Raw genomic sequence first — 19,658 nt, 5'->3', positions numbered from 1 at the left:
TTTAATTCATATGTTCTGTTTCGATCATTATCGTAGAATGAGAGACTTAAATGTCTCGGGGGAAAAGTTAATTATAAGATCTATAAGGATTTGTTAACGTTTAGCGGCGGACTATTTAGCGTCTCTGCAAGCAGGGGTATAACAAACGTCGTCACGAATAACGACGTGAGAACTGTTGTCGGAAAAAGGTATTCACTGAGAGGGTCCGGAGACGCGTTTCACGTTTATGATTCCTTACACAGGCCCACAAAGACGACAACACCTGGAAGAATATGTAACTGATTTTCTGAACACTTTCTACCCTACAACATCTCGACTGGCTTGCAGAATCACCTGATTCGAAATCCACTGAAAATGTGTGGGACAGAGGGGAAACTGCCGATGCTGGCGTGCTAACAACTTTGGCGCAGTTGCGTCTAGCCTGGATGTGACGTACTTGCAAGCCTCGTGAACTGTCTTTCCAACCGAATGCAGAAGGTTATCATGTTCAGGGGCGGAATTACAGCGTATTAAGTGATTCTTCCAATGATTTCTCTAGAGCTCACTAAATGTTGTCCGATGAGCCTATCTTTGTCTTTTACTTTCCTTTCTCTGAATCTGTTAAGTACACTCTGCAACCAAACTTACGGTGTGTGCGGAGTGTGATTTGTGTTCGACTGTAACTTTCCCCCTGAGCCGTGCACGGCTAGCGCTCATGCCGTTTATTGATCATCATCTTGTTTTCGTGGTTCTGTCGCCTCGTTTTTCCCTTTAATTCGATTTACTGGCGTCCCTAGGTTGCTGATTTGCTTGCCCGTCAGTGGCAGCAGCAGCGCCTATCGATAAGTGCACCGTCGTACCATCTCTGGAGCGACCGCTAGTATTTCCGGATCGTCGTCTGTCTGGAGTTCAGTTGGGAGCTCACTCGGGGCGCAGCAGCAGTGAGGTCGGGAAGCAGCAGCAATGAGTTGGCGACGGAGCGGACAGCCAGTGCTAACCGACCACTGGCAACACACATGAACAGTGCGACGGAAGGAGATTGGAGCGGGACGACCGTTGGTTGGTCGTTCCGTTGGTCGTCTCATCGGGCGACGTGTATTGGGTGTTTTGACAGTTTCTGGGCCTCGTCACTTGGTCATCTTGCCGGACCTGGGTCAGTTCCTTCCTTGCGCAGAGATGTCGTGGCCAATGGGCAAGGGTTACCTCTGCATGGTAGGGTCCGAGCCAGTGTACCCGGGTCGCCGTGTCTCCGAATTCCAAACGGATCGAGTTGAGTCGGGTTGGAGCTGCAGTCAGCTTCGGATAGCCAAGACTCGTCCGACCGTTGCTGACACACGTAACTTCAGTAGGATAGACCTGAGTTGGTCGTTCGGTCGGTCGTCTCATAGGACGACGTGTATTTGGTCGCCGACCGCTTGTGGAAACTCTCTGTGTGTCGAATTCATTCGTCCTTGTGGCCCCACAGTGATTGCCTTTACGATTTTTCGAGTTCTTGTGCAAATGTGTTTACGTGGAACCTTGTGTAGCTTCAGTGATTTCCACTGAGCAGATCAATGCAGTCTGCGTTCTGGAGTAGTCAGTCGGTCGGTTGAAATAGAGCAGCGAGAGTGCGGGTGGAGCTGATGGAACTGATTAGGCTGTTGGTTGGTTCTTCAGCCGTCCCTAGGTTGTGTTGCCACCCGATGGTTTAGTGTTACGCTTGGCTGCCTGTCTCACCTAAACTGTTGTTAGTTTCCTCCCCAGGCCGACCCTTGGAACACTTCTGAGCACCACTGTTTGTCGTTTGTAATTGTCATTTTATTTGGTTGCAAGTACTATGCCAGGCCTTCAGCCGTATATTAATATTGTCTGTTTTATGTTTAGTATATGGCCTTCAGCCGAACTTCATGACAAAAATTAAAATTCTTGTTGCTCTGTATTTAGGCCTTCAGCCACGTATGTTTCAGAAACTGAGGCTTTAATATGTAAATCCTTGTCTGTAAGTTTCCCTTTAATTATTTTGAGTTCTTGAAACGGCCTTCAGCCTTGTTCTGAAAATGTTTATCTTAAGGTTGTCTTTAATTATTCTTGAGTAATTGTTTGGGCCTTCAGCCGACAAGATACTTCAAGTTTTCATAAGATGTTTTTCTGTTGTACTGTGTAAAGGCTTATCTTTAAAGTCTCTCTTTTATTAAGTAAAGAAATTTTTTTAATTATGCTTTCAGCCGAATAATTAACTTGAATTTTCCTTAATATGGCCTTTGCTCTTAAAGAATTTCTTTAGCTGATCTCAAATATTATTTTGGCCTTTAGCCGAGAAGATACAGTAATTTTACTTAAGTAAGACCTTCAGCTGTTACTCTAAATCCTGATGTTTTAGAAGAAATCATTTAAACTCATTTTGGCGATGTTACTTGCGACCTCAGCCGTGAATTGATTTTTGTTGTTTCAAAGAAAAAACTGTGCTTGGGTTCGAGCGATAAAGTTGTGTGTTCTCGTATAACTAACAGTAATTGACCTTGGCCCCCTTCCAAAACCTGATCCGCTCTGTCCTGCGAAACCAGATTTCACCCACTTTAGTAATCCAACAACGAATAGCGTGCAGGATGAACGATTATTGGCAAGGGCCCATGTGCAAGGCGCTTCAGTCTGGAACCGCTTGACCGCTACGGCCGCAGGTTCGAATCCTGCCGCGGGCATGGATGTGTGTGATGTTCTTAGGTTAGTTAGGTTTAAGTAGTTCTAAGTTCTAGGGGACTCATGACCTTAGATGTTAAGTCCCATAGTGCTCAAAGCCATTTGAACCATTTTTGAATCATGTGCAAGTTTCCCTTTACCCGAGCTCTGCATATTGGGAAGAAATGTATTTGTTGACGCTTCCAGGAATGTACACTCGCAGTAAACCAGAGCTTCATGCACAACGCCACTCCCGTAGAGTCTGCCACTCGAGTTTGAGTAGCTTGTCCGTGACACCTTCGTGCTTAATAAACGAAACTGTTACGAAACGCACTGCTCTTCTTTGAATCTCTTCCATTCCCTGTTTTCTTGACTTTTTATTTCATTTTTCATCTTGCTATCTGTTTACCTGTGTTCGCTGCCTCCGAAAAAGAAGCGTGTCATTGTAATCCTTAGGTTTTCATGATTAATTCGTAATGATTTGGGCCAACACTCCTTTCTCCTTTAGAAAACTAGCTAACATGGAAATTCAGTTGGACAACGGATAACAAATTAATAAAAGGAACATAAGAAGCTGCTGACATATGTCTCACTCTTTTCTCTTTGAGACATCCCCTTGCCGTGACGAAAAGTATATGATTAATTTCCGCCTGTTATTTCAATGTAATAATAGGCGAGCAGGAATATGTCCAGTCAACCTAGCAGCTAGCTCTCTGTTTGCTACTAGTTACATGTACGATTAGTTGCACCACTTTACATGACAAGGAATAGGCAAGCCAAATTGTATTTAAGTATAGTATTTCCCGCCATGGAATGATACGGCTGTCACTGGAATCGCGTGTCTCCTGGTCAGAGCGGTCTGTGTTTTCGTCAGACAACAGAGATGCCCTTCACTTAATACGGACACAAAAGTTACACGAAAGTTGAATACACATCCAAGTTTTGATATTGGAGTGAAGAGCACTGGAGATCCGTGGTTACACCAGAATAGAGATCGGGCTGTTAATCTGATGCGGTGAGTGATCTTGTTTCTGTACACGAATTTGACTTAGACTGGCACTGTGTGAATTTCAGAAACACCACTTTAACGTCAGTTGTCTACCTGAAGCCGCAGTGTTGTTGTTGTTGTTGTTGTTGTGGTCTTCAGTCCTGAGACTGGTTTGATGCAGCTCTCCATGCTACTCTATCCTGTGCAAACCTCTTCATCTCCCAGTAGCTACCGCAGCCTACATCCTTCTGAATCTGCTTAGTGTATTCATCTCTTGGTCTCCCTCTACGATTTTTACCCTCCACGCTGCCCTCCAATACCAAATTGCTGATCCCTCGATGTCTCAGAACATGTCCTACCAACCGATCCCTTTTTATAGTCAAGTTGTGCCACAAGCTCCTCTTCTCCCCAATTCTATTCAATACCTCCTCATTAGTTATGTGATCTACCCATCTAATCTTCAGCATTTTTCTGTAGCACCACATTTCGAAAGCTTCTATTATCATCTTGTCTAAACTATTTATCGTCCACGTTTCACTTCCATACATGGCTACACTCCATACAAATACTTTTAGAAACGACTTCTTCACATTTAAATCTATACTCTATGTTAACAAATTTTTCTTCTTGAGAAACGCTTTCCTTGCCATTGCCAGTCTACATTTTATATCCTCTCTACTTCGACCATCATCAGTTAAATTGCTCCCCAAGTAGTAAAACTCATTTACTACTTTAAGTGTCCCATTTCCTAATCTAATTCCCTCAGTATCAACCGACTTAATTCGACTACATTCCATTATCCTCGTTTTGCTTTTGTTGATGCTCATCTTATACCCTCCTTTCAAGACACTGTCCATTCCGATCAACTGCTCTTCCAAGTTCTTTACTGTCTCTGCCAGAATTACAATGTCATCGGCAAACCTCAAAGTTTTTATTTCTTCTCCATGGATTTTAATACCTACTCCGAATTTTTCTTTTGTTTCCTTTGTTGCTTGCTCAATATACAGATTGAATAACATCAGGGACAGGCTACAATCCTGCCTCACTCCCTTCCCAACCGCTGCTTCCCTTTCATGCCCCTCGAGTCTTATAACTGCCATCTGGTTTCTGTACAAATTGTAAATAGCCTTTCGCTCCCTGTATTTTACTCCTGCCATCTTTAGAATTTGAAAGAGAGTATTCCAGTCAATATTGTCGAAAGCTTTCTCTAAATCTACAAATGCTAGAAACGTAGGTTTGCCTTTCCTTAATCTATTTTCTAAGATACGTCGTAGGGTCAGTATTGCCTCACGTGTTCCAACATTTCTGCGAAATCCAAACTGATCTTACCCGATGTTGGCTTCTACCAGTATTTCCATTCGTCTGTAAAGAATTCGCGTTAGTATTTTGCAGTTGTGACTTATTAAACTGATAGTTCGGTAATTTCCACATATGTCAACACTTGCGTTCTTTGGGATTGAAATTATTATATTCTTGCTCACCAGATGATAGAGTTTTGTCAGGACTGGCTCTCCCAAGGCTGTCAGTAATTCTAATGGAATGTTGTCTACTCCCGGGGCCTTGTTTCGACTCAGGTCTCATTCATGACTCTAATTTTAGTTATTGTAATTCTTTCGTGATTCGAGAGCGGATGTTTATTACAGTGAATCTTTATTACTACGTCTTGAGCGTGAACTTGTCAAGTGCAAGTACTATTTCTGTCCGTATACCCAGTTCTTCCTGACACATCGTTTATAATCTATGAAGTCGCGTTCTCTGGAATCAACACCTCTTTTATGCTAAGTTTCCACGTAGTTTACAGGCCGGTCATGTGTGTATTATGTGTAGCTGAAACGGTTTTATTCTTCGTGTGCATTATGTTAACTTCGAACGAAGGCGTTCGTTATGTTTATTTTTTCTCCATGTGCGTAAATTCCTGGGAAATAAACGTGCAGTTAATGAATTTCCTCTATCCTCGTTTCCACAGTGACTGATCTTAGTCAGTCTTTGACTGTTAATTAATTAGGGCCATCAGGCATACTTATATGCCAAGGGCGTGTTTCTTCGAGAATTCCTTGTGTAAACCTGTATCCAAATGACTGATAAAGTTTCAGTTTTCAACAGGAAGGATAGCTCTCTGTTAGACACCCCACTCCGTCACGCCACCAGCAGACTCATTTCAAATTAGTTCACCTTGCCGGAAATTACTTACTGCCTGTTAGTGCCGGCCGAAGTGGTCGTGCGGTTCTGGGCGCTACAGTCTGGAATCGAGCGACCGCTACGGTCGCAGGTTCGAATCCTGCCTCGGCCATGGATGTGTGTGATGTCCTTAGGTTAGTTAGGTTTAATTAGTTCTAAGTTCTAGGCGACTGATGACCTCAGAAGTTAAGTCGCATAGTGCTCAGAGCCATTTGACTGTTTCCATTGGCGATCCAGCCTGGATTATTTAATCACTAGCAACATATGTGCTTCATTCTAACTCTCCTTTGTGGTACAGGTCTCGGACCGATGATCGACATTCTAGTAACAGTTGAATGATTGTTTGTAAGTCACGTAGATCATGGATAAACTACTTGTAATGTCATGCAGGATTTTAAAAACAATGAAATGTCCCTAATGATTTCTAAAGAGACAGACTACCGCTTCCTGTTAGGCTTCAACTTAAGGGACACTTGACACATTCTTTTCAATAAATACGTCACACACAAGTTAAAAGTATTCAGACTGAGTCGAAATCAGCGCCTTTTTTTTTCCTTCCCCAATGGAAGAGCAACGGTCGATTTTTCTTTAGACCAGGATGTGTGCAACCACCAGCTATGCATTTCACCTAGCCACATAGCTTTCAAAGGACGGTTCTTACTCCTAAATCTTTTACTCATATTTCTGTGCCTCGTTGATATACTTTGACCTTTCGAACTAGGATGCCAGTATCCTCGCCATTTTTCAGAGCAACCGCAGTACCTTGCAGTAAAACTGAAGAGCCATCAACGCTTTCGTCCTATCGATTCTCCTCCAGAGATCGTACCCTTTCCGCGCTCCTGATGCAATCTCGAGGTGGCGTACTCGGAGAGAGGTGATCGACCGAGCGAACGTGCGGAGTGAGGGGCAGTGAACATCGGCGTGACAGCGTGTGGTGGATACGGACACGCGAGGCAACCTGGACAGCGAATAATGTAACTATGAACACGTCCATTCGTGTCGACGCCGGCTGTATTGGGCGTGTTTTGGGATGGACTGCGCGGAAAATAATTTTGGTGGTCGTTGTTGCGGCTTCTGACTCGTGACCTACCTTCCCGATGTTGTTGGACACGAACTTCTACTGATATCGTTGTAGTTACGTCACTCGTTGGAGACACATTTGCTGCACTCAGTATTGCAAGTGTGATGATCATGAGCAGTTTACTGGTTCATTGTCGATCACACAAAATCTGTGCACAATTTATCTCGTGGTTCGGCCCTACGAAACTTGTTGTGCCATTTTGACCGCAGTAACTCGTTTTGACATTTGATTGCGTCCATATGCTGGTTTACCATTTAAAACTTGGAGCTTAGTATATTACTTCTTAATTTTAGTGTTTAGTCTGTTTCAGAAAGTGCTGTGAATCGCTGAACAGATCGATGCACCAATGTGTGTTCATTCCACCAGATCTTTCTATGGAGTCTTGAATATTTGTATCCATCAAGGACGTGTAATTATTGTACGGGGAATTTAGCATTTTATGCCTTTCCCTGAGGCAATCATATATTAGTGTGACTTAAATTACTTGTTTAAAATACCTGGGGTTTGGGTGTGATTTGGTTACTGCTTGGAAGCAGTGATAATTTGTTTAAGGTGTTTTGGTACTAATTTGATGTTATTTTATCTAATATTATTCTAAGCGCACAGCCTGAGCTCGTTAGGATAAGATTATTTATTTAAGGAGTTAAAGTTGTAGCGTGTTCATTGTCACATTACGACACGCGATTTATTGGATCGTAATTTCTTGATCTCTAATGACTGATTCCTATCTTTCTACTGTTAAACATGGTCCAACAATCCAATGAAAGTTGCATTAGCATTAATCGGTTGCTGCCGTCTGATGTGTAACTAGTAATCACTATAACAACAAGCTGTTCAGGAAACTGTTATTTAATCCTAGTTTGTTGCCTTCACTCTGTCAGAATAATTGTTCCAAAGACAACTTGTGCATGTTTACATATCTGATAACCACTCATTTGACAAAAATTTTCCTTATAATTATTATCAAAATTAATCGTTTACATGAATAAAAGTTTCTGTGCAATAAAATATAAATGAAGTTCTCTCTCCCCAACGGTCCAGTCCTTCCACTTCGTCCTTTATGAGCGCTTTATGAGGCCACGTCGTATCCCCTAATAACAAATGTCATGTGACTAGGGCCTACCGTCGGGTAGACCGTTCGCTGGGTGCAAGTCTTTCGATTTGATGCCACTTCGGTGACTTGCGCGTCGATGGGGACGAAATGATGATGATGAGAACAACACAACAACCAGTCCCTGGGCGGAGAAAATCTCCGACCCAGCCGGGAATCGAACCTGGGCCCTTAGGATTGTCATTCTGCCTCGCTGACCACTCAGCATCCCCTTACCGATATATATACCACTAAGATAGATGGCACAGTGGCTAAGACTATCGAATTTGATTCAGGTGATTCAGTTCCCCGTCGATCCATTGAGAGGGAAACTCTACTAGAATTAATCGGAACGTTTAGAGCGTGGAATGAGCAGAGGAGGTGGTGGTATGGCGAGGACAGGTCGGAAAAACGTACCAGTCGCCAGCCATAGGCCAAAGTATTATGAATGTCTTAATCACTTATTACATGCAGTGCAGAAGTAAGATTATGTACTGCTCTACGGAAAGGTGCAAAGTTTTTAAATCCTACAGTCAGGTCGAAAACGACTCACAGGGTTTAGCGCCCTGTCCATCCCTCCATGCAGTGCCCAGACAGGGGAGCCAGTAGCGTAACTGGAGCTCGTGCCTGCTCTGCTCTCGAACAACCCATCCGCACGAATTCCTTGAGAACGACCGTCCACTCTTACTGAAGTTCGGGCAATCACCAAAGAGCTAGGCTGGCTATAGATCGGAACAAGTTTACCTCGTACAAAATGGAGGGAATGTTTACAGCATCATAAACTCGTTCACTTTGTGACGGAGTGGCCAAGGAAGAAGGCGTTTTACAAGTAGTCGTCGATGGCATGTACTTGTAGAAGATAGAGTGTGGGACAGATTAGTTGCTAGTCCAATGCCAACTGGTAATAAACGAATAATAGTACCATCAGCAAATTAGAAAATTAATGTTGGTTTATATTCGGCTGTGTGGGATTCTTTCAGTGTCAAAAGTTGAGTCCTCAGGTCGGCGGAAGAAACGCAGAAATAAAACCATTCATTGCTTTCTACACGGTTATCCACAGTACTCAACCACCATTACAACAACTACAACAAAAAAGAGAACCGGATATATGAACAGAAATTTAAACTTACATAGTGTGAGATGGAAGAGGGGGAGAACCTGTGGGGCTCTTACCGACATGGTGGCCATTTCGGAAGCCGCCATTTTGGATGCAGATCGTAATTTTCAAATGGAAAGCCATTCATGTGACATATCAAACAGGAAGAGCATAAAGGCGTGAAAAGGGTGAAAGATGGGGTCTTCACATAAATGCAAACCCATCTGAATATAGAAAACACCAAACACTGCTGATAGCTCACATAATTCACGACTGTCGAAACCATTATAACAGCAAATCTTATTGAAGTCCAGAACATTGACAGCACTTCTCGGATTTTCGGAACATAAGATTTTAAAGCGAAATATTGTGTACAAAACAGAATTCACTGACCTGTGAGACCGAAATCATACAATCAAACTATTTTTATTATTTTGCTGTTTTTCTGTTCAAACAGCCCTTCAGTTTGAGAAAACTTTGGTTTTGTAAATAAAAATCACATTTTCTTGCTGCACTGTTTTATTTCTCCAACACGCGTTTCGCCTTTTTACTTTAAGGGATCTTCAGTGGGATCTGGAATGATATAGTTTTGTTTTCATATGTGTTATATTATGAATATATATATATATATATATATATATATATATATATATATATATATAGAATAGAGGGTGTTACAAAAAGGTACGGCCAAACTTTCAGGAAACATTCCTCACACATAAATAAAGAAAAGATGTTATGTGGACATGCGTCCGGAAACGCTTAATTTCCATGTTAGAGCTCATTTTAGTTTCGTCAGTATGTACTCCAACGTGATCAAATTGTAAATTTTCACTATCAACATGTGTGGGCTGACGAGAATCCGCACGCAATTGTGCAATCACGTCATCAACACAGATTTTCTGTGAAAGTTTGGGCAGGCATTGTTGGTGATGTCTTGATTGGGCCCCATGTTCTTCCACCTACGCTCAATGGAGCACGTTATCACGATTTTATACGGGATACTCTACCTGTGCTGCTAGAACATGTGCCGGCCGGAGTGGCCGAGCGGTTCTAGGCGCTTCAGTCTGGAACCGCGCGACCGCTACGGTTGCAGGCTCGAATTCTGTTTCGGGCATGGATGTGTGTGATGTCCTTAGGTTAGTTAGGTTTAAGTAGTTCCAAGTTCTAGGCGACTGATGACCTCAGAAGTTAAGTCGCATAGTGCTCAGAGCCATTTGCTAGAACATGTGCCTTTACAAGTACGACACAACATGTGGTTCATGCGCGATGGAGCGCCTGTACATTTCAGTCTACGTGTTCGTACGCTTCTCAACAACAGATTCGGTGACCAATGGATTGGTAGAGGTGGACCAATTCCATGGCCTCCACGCTCTCCTGACCTCAACCCTCTTGACTTTCATTTATGGGGGCATTTGAAAGCTCTTGTCTACGCAACCCCGGTACCAAATGTAGAGACTCTTCGTGCTCGTATTGTGGACGGCTGTGATACAATACGCCATTCTCAAGGGCTGCATCAGCGCATCAGGGATTCCATGCGTCGGAGGGGTGGATGCATGTATCCTCGCTAACGGAGGACATTTTGAACATTTCCTGTAACAAAGCGTTTGAAGTCACGCTGGTACGTTCTGTTGCTGTGTGTTTCCATTCCATGATTAATGTGATTTGAAGAGAAGTAATAAAATGAGCTCTAACATGGAAAGTAAGCGTTTCCGGACACATGTCCACATAATATATTTTCTTTCTTCCGTACCTTTTTGTAGCACCCTATATATATATATATAAGGTTTTATATTATGAAACAGTCCACGTTTCATTTTTAAGTAAATAAGTGGCTTTTTACAATTCCTCGCGTTTTTGTTTGGCATCTGCATTTTCTCGCATCTGCTCACAAGCTGGAGGTCGCACAATAATTTCATAAGCTCGTTTTCTTGTTGCGAAATTTTCTCTTCACTATTTTCGTATTCTTTGCCCTTGTTGAAGTGGCCCACTATTAGTCTTCGGTAATTAAATGTAGATATTTGATCGAACGCTGTGATTTACAGAGGTAAGTGTTTTAAGTTCACCATATGTATCATCCCGTTTGGTTTGTTTACCTACATGTTGCCTACCTAACGAAGTATAGGCTGAAAACTAACGTCTATTCATTTGTGCTATATTTATATCTAGCTCTGTTCATGTGTGTGTGTGTGTGTGTGTGTGTGTGTGTGTGTGTGTGTGTATGTGTGTGTGGGCGGGTGGGTGGGTATGTTGGTAGTTATTCAGTTTTGGTATTAAGCTGATTTGAATTTTGGTTTAAATGTTTTTTTAGAGACGAGCATGGACAAGTCAGTGGATAGGGGTTGGGTGATATTGATACTATTATGAAAATAATCTTCTGTTTAAATGTCACTATATTATTTCATCTAATAGTGTAAACAAAGAGTTGTTTGGAATGTGTATTTGACGTTCAACAGGTTTTCTTCTGCTTTAGTTATCTGTATGTCGTAATGTTCTTGAAGGGTAAGGCGATGTTTTTTATTGTTGATTCCAATTATTTTCATGTCTTCTTCAATAGTGGCTGGTTTGTGATTGTGTTCTCTTAGGTGTTCTGCAAATGGAGACAGGTTCGTGTCATGCTTTCAGTCTCTCATGTGTTCTTTGTATGTGACATGAAGTTTTCTGCCTATTTGTCCTATGCATCTGCTATCAGAAATGTTACCCTGTAATTGATATATACCTTCTTTCTGGTAAATCTTTATGTTCCTTGTCAGCTTTGGGGTGTATTTTTGGATAGAATTATCTGTTGTGTGTGCTACGTTTATGTCTTGTCTTTTGAGAATATTGGTGATTTTATATGTAAGTTTGCGCTTGTGTGTCATTGTGTACCTTCATGCGTTTCCTTCTACATTTCCCCGATTACTCCGTATAGTTGTTTTGGTACTGAGTGTTTGTGATTGTGTTTGGTTCTATTTTGTTGTTGGCTGTGATTTTGTGTTTTCTGCTTTTACTTATCTTTTCATTTTGTTGTTTAGGAAATTGGAAAATTGGGAAATTTGTGGTAAGGACTATGGGACCTAACTGCTGAGGTCATCGGTTCCTAGGCTTACGCACTACTTGATCTAACTTAAACTAACTTACGCTAAGGACAACACACACACGCATGCCCGAGGGAGGACTCGAACCTCCGACGGGGAGCCGTTTGTTGTTTAGCTTTGTGACTTATGTTACTATTGTAACCATTATTTTTGGCTATCTACGTTATTATGTCCAGTTCTTTTTGGTAGTTTTCCTCTTTGAACGCCATAGCGTTGAGTCTATGGAGCATGTGTCGAAGTGCTGCCAGTTTTGTGAGGATGGGTGGTTCGAGGATTGGGGAGTCATAATGTCAGTTGCTGTGGGTTTATCATTCTAGATCCCTCAGGAGATGCCTTAAAGTAAAAAAACGTAAAGGCGTCTGTCAGAAACACAATAGAGCGCGGCGAGAAAAGACGCTTTTTATTTACAAAACATATATTTCTGTGCTTGCTGTGGAGGATGGTCATGCAAACAAACTTGCGAGAAAATTTTTGTTTTCGTTGATTTGGCTTCATTGGCAAAGCACTATCATTAGTGACATAGTAAACATTTGGAACAGTTTTGCATATTTCTTACTTCTGTTACTGTCAATTTTTACTAATTACTAACAGTGCATGCTCTTCCTGTCGATACATCATGAAGACAACATTTTTAGCCTTTCCTTATCAGCAAAAATGGAATCCGGAGTCTTGCACTGCACACTCACTGGCAACATTGCTTCGATTTGTAGAATAATCCTTCAATTTTTAGTTGCATTTGGCTTAGCTGTATGCTTCACATTTAGTTTATATCACATATAGCCTTCAAATCGTATAGTTCATTCTGTGGTTTTATTTAATTTTGTGCTTGTATTCTATTAATTTGCAAAATGTGTCGTTTTGTAAATCTGTCTCGTCATTTAAGGGTTCTTTCTTTTTCCTTACTATCTTGTTCATACGCTTTTTGTGGTTTTAGATGTTCCTATAGCAAGCTCTATTGATTTGTGTGTAGACTACGTCTTTTAGTAACTTTACGGTTGTGTTTTCTGCAGAAGTCGAGTTTCTGCAAAAGTCCACATTTATATGCTTTTTTCTACCCTGGGCCAAATGTTTTTCCCACTTCGTGTAACATATCTTCCTTTCAAATGTGTTGCACTTCTGATGATACATTCTTGAATTACGATTGTCTTAAGGAGTTACTTTTGACTGGAATTGCTGTTTTCGTAAGTTCTTCTTGTGGTTTGATTTCGGAAAATATTTGGTACTGTATGTGTCCACTACCATAGTATTTCTATATCGTGGTGCTCGGTCTTTCTTTTCTCTTCCTCTCAAAATTCAAATGTCTCTGAGCACTATGGGACTTAACATCTGAGGTCATCAGTCCCCTAGAACTTAGAACTACATAAACCTAACAAACCTAAGGAGATCACACAAATTCATGCCCGAGGCAGGACTCGAACCTGCGACCGTAGCAGTCGCGCGGCTCCGGACTGAAGTGGCTAGAACCGCTCGGCTACTGAGGCCGGCTCACCTCCTCTCAGGTGTTTCTGTTTTCACTGATAGTGTGTCATTCCACTTTTAGTCACCACCATAACAACAAAATGAAGAATAAAAAACAAAGCGGAAACGACAATACATACACCAACGGAGAATCTTTTGCCATCATGACGTATGAAATGGTACAGAAAATACTGTAAGTAAATTTAGAAAATCGTCTCCATCTGAAGAAAAGCTTTTATTCGGCCTCCAAGAATAGAAATTTCAGAAATGATTATATGTAACCCATATTCTTCGAATATTATGCTCTTTTTGCGTCAATGTAGACCGAAATTTACAAAAGAATGTTAAATGCTAAGAAATTTTTCATTTAATTAAGAATGATACTTTTCAGAGACGTGCACTCGTATTATCAAATAGTTCGACACCTTTACGTCCCTCATACTACACAATACATTTTTTCTTTAAACGTGGAAGTCCACAGCAATGCATTAAGAGTTATTTAAAGTGGCTCATACTGTTATCTGAATGAGAAACGCTCCATCAATTTTTTTTCTTGAAAATTTGATATAACTCTACTTCTGAATGAGTTCTCAGTCTAAAGCACCTCTTATACGTTGATTCACTGCTTTGCGAGTCAAAACTGACACCGAGATTCGTGTAAAATTGTTGTTAATTTCGCGTTTCAGGGAAGTGGAAAACAAACACCCTCCTACAGAGTACACAGGTCGAGTGCTCTTGTTATTGCCAATTAAGTGGATGCAGCAATGCGAAAATCGTGTTGCGCAGCTAACAGATTAGTACAAGAATGGGCCAACACAGCTGATTAATGTCACTTGACGAGGAAAACACGAGGAGTACTCACTATTATTTGCCGCTGGTGGAACAATGCTGAACAGTCCACGCGAACCTGGAAATAAAAAATAAACGCACTCCATTAAGCACGCAGAATACGGCAAAAGGATTTATCTCTAACTGTATACTGTGTACATGCACACGAAATTTTTAAAACATACAACGGGAAATGCTAAAATAGAACACTCCTATGCAGATGATATTTTAAATTTTTTGCATATGTACTGAAAACAGACCACTTTATACCGCTGAAGACAGATTAATTTTAGATTATGGAATAATAACGACATGAAATCATATATGCAGTGAATATAATCTGGTATGCAACTGATATCTATAAGGTAATTTCAGTAACTGAATTAATTTTTCTTTAATGTTTTATAGGAATGGCGTTAATTATCGTTACAATTCCCTAACAAGTTACACTCTTTGTACCGCTATATACGAGCACATGGAGCTTAAACGACATATTTATTCTATTACTACACTATCCTCATTTCTTTTCTTTCACGGTATGATAGTAATTCGGCTCTGATGTTGTTTTACGGAACTACTTGTCACTCGATCTGTTGGAACACACATAGCAGTGATGTAAGATTTTCTTCCAAATCCCAGATTTACAAGTGAAGTGTAATAGATACATTTGAGGTCTTCAATTGCAGTTATTCTGTGTTGATACGTATAACGGTTTAGGAAAGATGGATTATAGGTTAATAATTTGATTTGACAAAGGCTGAAATACTGTTAAAATGTATTTTGTTAGAAACATTTGAAAATACTAGAAAGAACAGTGATGAGCGTTAGCTTTTAATGAACGACTAATTCAACAGTATGCGTACGCGTTGTATAGGGCTACTGCTTTGTGAATACTGATTTTATTATGATAAGATTTGAGATAGCTGTTTTCTCTTAGATGAAAATAGATGCATTCACTTGTATTTTTAGGGAGTTGCCGGTGCATGGAATTGCTTTGTAGACACAGAAAGAAGGAAGCTAAGCGATTTACCTATTTTTGTAACGTAGAATCAAATGCTGACATCCATACTTATGTGTGTGAATTAAAAGCCATTTTCACTTCGTCTGTAATTGTATGCACTTGCTGAGTTGTTACAAGTTTGTTCCAACACCATGTGCAAACACCATGTTTGCACAGTAAATAAGAAACAGGGACACAAAACTGCTCCTTGTACATCATGTCGCTTACTGTACGTTTGTGAATACGCTGATCGTGGAACGAAAATGCACACAATTCAGAGAATGTTGATAGTTACTGGTAGTCAGAAAATTAAACAAAACCTGACAGCAAAATATCTGCAGTTGTATCCACAAATACACATTATATAGGAAAGCTTTAGTACAGTACGAGGAAATACTGTAACAGATAAAAAATTCAAAGATGGACCAAGGAAGCGAACCAAATTACAGTTGGAAATATGAGAGTTGTGATTCACAATTTTCAGTTCAATGGGAAGTCAATTGGAAACCGATATTTTTGAATAATGCCCACCCTTTTTGTGCACCGAGAGAAATGAATGTCGAAAGCCAAATAGATTTTGTGTCCAGTGTTGAGAGTCTACACAATTAATAACAAATACGATGAAAAATAATTTCTAGACGCTTGAACAACGGTATGTACTGACAATGCCGACAATTCTCAGAAGCAATTCGCGCGCTACGAATCTTCTTGCATCATTTATAGACATGCTCCACCCAGAATCTCATTTTTAAGAGATATAAAGTAGGAAAGTAGGAAAAGTAAAAGGTTTTCGATTTTCCGTGTCTGAGACGGCGGAGACACATCTTTTAGTGAATACAGCGAAACTCAGTTTTTGTATAATTTCCTGAATACGATGCTTCTAACACAGCTTCACATCCGTCTACAGTGACAAGCATATGAATTTTTGAGTTCATGTATTATTATTTTGACATCTTGTAATCAGAAAACTTGTTTTTTACTAGACTTCTCTGCCAGGTACTGCATGCACTGTGTTTTGTTAAATTTGAGGTAACCTCTTTCCCATTATCCATGAAATGGACGCAAGTACATTATTTGACAAATACTTTATAAAAACACCAGATCTTTCACAATCACATTTGTGTCAGCCGTAAACGGAACAATTAATTAATCGTCTTTCGTGCTATTGTGCAAGTACTTGATTAGGTAAAGTACATGGTCTGGAAAAGAATTCTGTGAAACTATGGAACTTGTATTATCACAGACAGCCTCAAACGTCTACCCTGTTGTTTGGCGAGATACTGTCCACTTCCTGTTTGGTAAACACACTGCGCAACATTATTAAGGGATCACTTTTACAAAACCCCGTATAGTCTGCCATTACAACACTGAAATGTGGCTCAAAGGTACCCAAAACTTTCCTCTGTAATAATACAAAATCGTGGCATCCTGCGACGTCACCCTTCGGCTCGGTGACGCTCCGAACGGGAAGGTGTCGAGACATGCGAAAAAAAAAAAAAAGGCCAGAGCTGAGAACTTGATGTGCGGTGCAAGGTGGGCTACTGATGTTGCGCTGGCACGAACTGTCATCTCAGTCGTGCTCAGCGCAACCGCTGACGTTTCACACGGGGAGACGATCGTCAGAGCGCCTCTTAAATTTCACTCCTTCTTTTGACGCCTCAGTGATGGAAGTGCGAACTGCGACGCCGAGCAGGGAAATCACGCTGCTTTCTTACGAGCGTCAGAGGAAAATACTTCGAACGCAGCATAGCTCAGAATCGACACCGGGGTGGCATATAAAGGGTGTCAATGAAACCACCCCTTTCCTTAGGGCGTTGATTTCCACATACTTCGCTGTGAAGAACGACACCTCGCGGTGCGGTGAGTAACAGAACGTGTTTTCTCGACAAATTTTGAGGTTGCAGAAACTCCCCGGATGATTCAACCTACTATATGAGCACAGTCGACCAGCAAATACACTGAACGTCATCACACCACTTTGCAATGCCGCGCGACCGCAGTTTTTGCTATAGTGTAGACGATGGAACCACTAGGGATTGTTCAAAACCATTTGTCGAAACCTGAAGACAATCCAAAGCAATAATGGGTGCTAATACTCTTTTAGCCCTTGTGTTTCGCACTTTCCTGGGGCGCTGTGGGAGACAGGTGTGGTTGGGTTTGCGTCATTGATAATGCATGACTATAGAGGTATTGTGCCAAAGTCAGCCACAATGTCGGCACCACCAGTCTTTCTTTTTTGAACACTTTAGAAATGTACCTATACGGAGCCAATCAGAGGCTGCAGGAGCAGCGTAGCCTGGCTGGTAGTGCCTCAGACTCCGTAAAGGTACATTTTTAAAGTGCTCAAAAAATATGGATGGGTGGCACCGAGGTAATCGCCGATTTACATTGTCTTAGAGGGACCTCGTTCTGTTTAATTCACGCACTGTTAATGTCGCAACCCCCCCGCGGATAAGAACAGATTTGAAAGGTTCTACTGATCTCACTCCTGCACACCAGACCAAAAGTTGCGCCGGCCGCGGTGGCCGTGCGGTTCTGGCGCTGCAGTCCGGAACCGCGGGACTGCTACGGTCGCAGGTTCGAATCCTGCCTCGGGCATGGGTGTGTGTGATGTCCTTAGGTTGGTTAGCTTTAAGTAGTTCTAAGATCTAGGGGACTTATGACCTAAGATGTTGAGTCCCATAGTGCTCAGAGCCATTTGAACCATTTTTTTTAACCAAAAATTGCGTTCGTACTGTACACCAAAGGGGCGCGATAGCTCTTAGTGGCTTTGCTGACACACATTATCCTTAGAGGTTAAAGAACTATTCAACACCCGAGATCCCATAAAATATTTTTCATGTAAAAAACCGGTTTCAAAAGAATTTAAGATCTGAAGGTTATAGCATAGTCTGATAAAACAGGTTATATCAAATAAAAGAGTATTTTATGCGATCTTGGCTGTTGAACGGTTTTTAACAATTAAACAGATCGTCCTTCTGTCTCTCAGATTGAGAAACTTCAACCTTAGAGAAGGGCGGAATCGCTGGCGGGTGCCAAAAATTGTAAGGGACGTCGTCCAACCGCTCATCACACTGCGAACTGTTATTTTCGGTAGTGATGCGTGTGCGGAAACCAGTTCCCCAAGGAAAGGGGTGGTTTCACTGACGCCGTTTGTTCCTCCCCTTGAGCCATTTTCGTGTCGATCCTGAGAAACGCTGTGAGCGAAATGTTTTCCTCAGCCATCCATAAGAACGCCGCGCGACTTCAACGCTGTGTGTCACGGTGGTAGCCATCACCGCAGAAGCGTGAAAAGAAGGCGCAAAATAAGCATAAGACGTTAGGGCGGGGGACAGGGAGAGTGTGACGACCTTCCATTGTCTGACACATTCATGGTGAAGTTGGCCAGAGCTGCTGTGAATTTTAGCACCAAAGTGAGAATCATTACACCTCGCATGAACTTCTGAGCTCTCGCCACTGTTTTCGCATATGTAGACACCTCGATGTTTGAAGCGCCACCCAACCAAGGGTAACGTTGCATAATTACAGAGGGACGTCGTAGGTACCTTTGAGCCAAATTTTAAACTTATAGCCGGCCGGGTGGCCGAGCGATTCTAGGCACTACAGTCTGGAACCGCGCGACCGCTACGGTCGCAGGTTCGAATTCTGCCTCGGGCATGGATGTGTGTGATGTCCTTAGGTTGGTTAGGTTTAATTAGTTCTAAGTTCTAGAGGACTGATGATCTTAGAAGTTAAGTCCCATAGTGCTCAGAGCCATTTGAACTATTTTTGAAACTTATACGTCGCAATGGGAGACAATCACAAGGTTTAGAAAAAGTGATCTTTTAATTTGTTGCATAGTGTACAACGAATTATTTGAAATGTTCTTCCCTAATTCAGTAATACTTAAACGTACATAAATGTACCGGACGGAAGTTACGTGCCTGTCAGTGGTGAGATAAGATGGGACGGAGTACGATCTTGAACAGTGAAAGATTGTGGAGGATTTTTACGGTGTCTAATTGCAAGGAATCTTCCCGTTACTCATCTGAAGAGTCCGGTAACCAGTGAAAACTTAAACCTGGTTGACCGGATGAATACGTAATCCCCACATTTCATTAATGAGAAACGAGTGTCGAAACTAAAGGACCACCCCACACGACTACAATTATTATGAGATGGGAAATACGCGTGCACGAATCAGTAGCAGCGCTGAACCATTTTTTTCCGCTGGAGTAACGGCCCCGAT

General features: G+C 41.6%; 1 long non-coding RNA gene across 1 annotated transcript in view; it reads right to left on the bottom strand.

Moving 5' to 3' along the window:
* LOC126416309 (uncharacterized) overlaps positions 1 to 19,658 on the bottom strand; it is a 1,765,436-nt gene that overhangs the window by 983,379 nt on the left and 762,399 nt on the right. Inside the window, exon 3 of the long non-coding RNA XR_007575433.1 lies at positions 14,465 to 14,509. This is a non-coding gene — a long non-coding RNA (uncharacterized LOC126416309). The remainder of the gene's footprint in view (positions 1 to 14,464; positions 14,510 to 19,658) is intronic.

The sequence above is a fragment of the Schistocerca serialis genome, chromosome 8 (assembly GCF_023864345.2).
Source record: "Schistocerca serialis cubense isolate TAMUIC-IGC-003099 chromosome 8, iqSchSeri2.2, whole genome shotgun sequence".
NCBI lineage: Eukaryota > Metazoa > Arthropoda > Insecta > Orthoptera > Acrididae > Schistocerca > Schistocerca serialis.
Note: the sequence above shows the minus strand (reverse complement) of the source record. Positions and strands in the feature narration are given on the sequence as shown.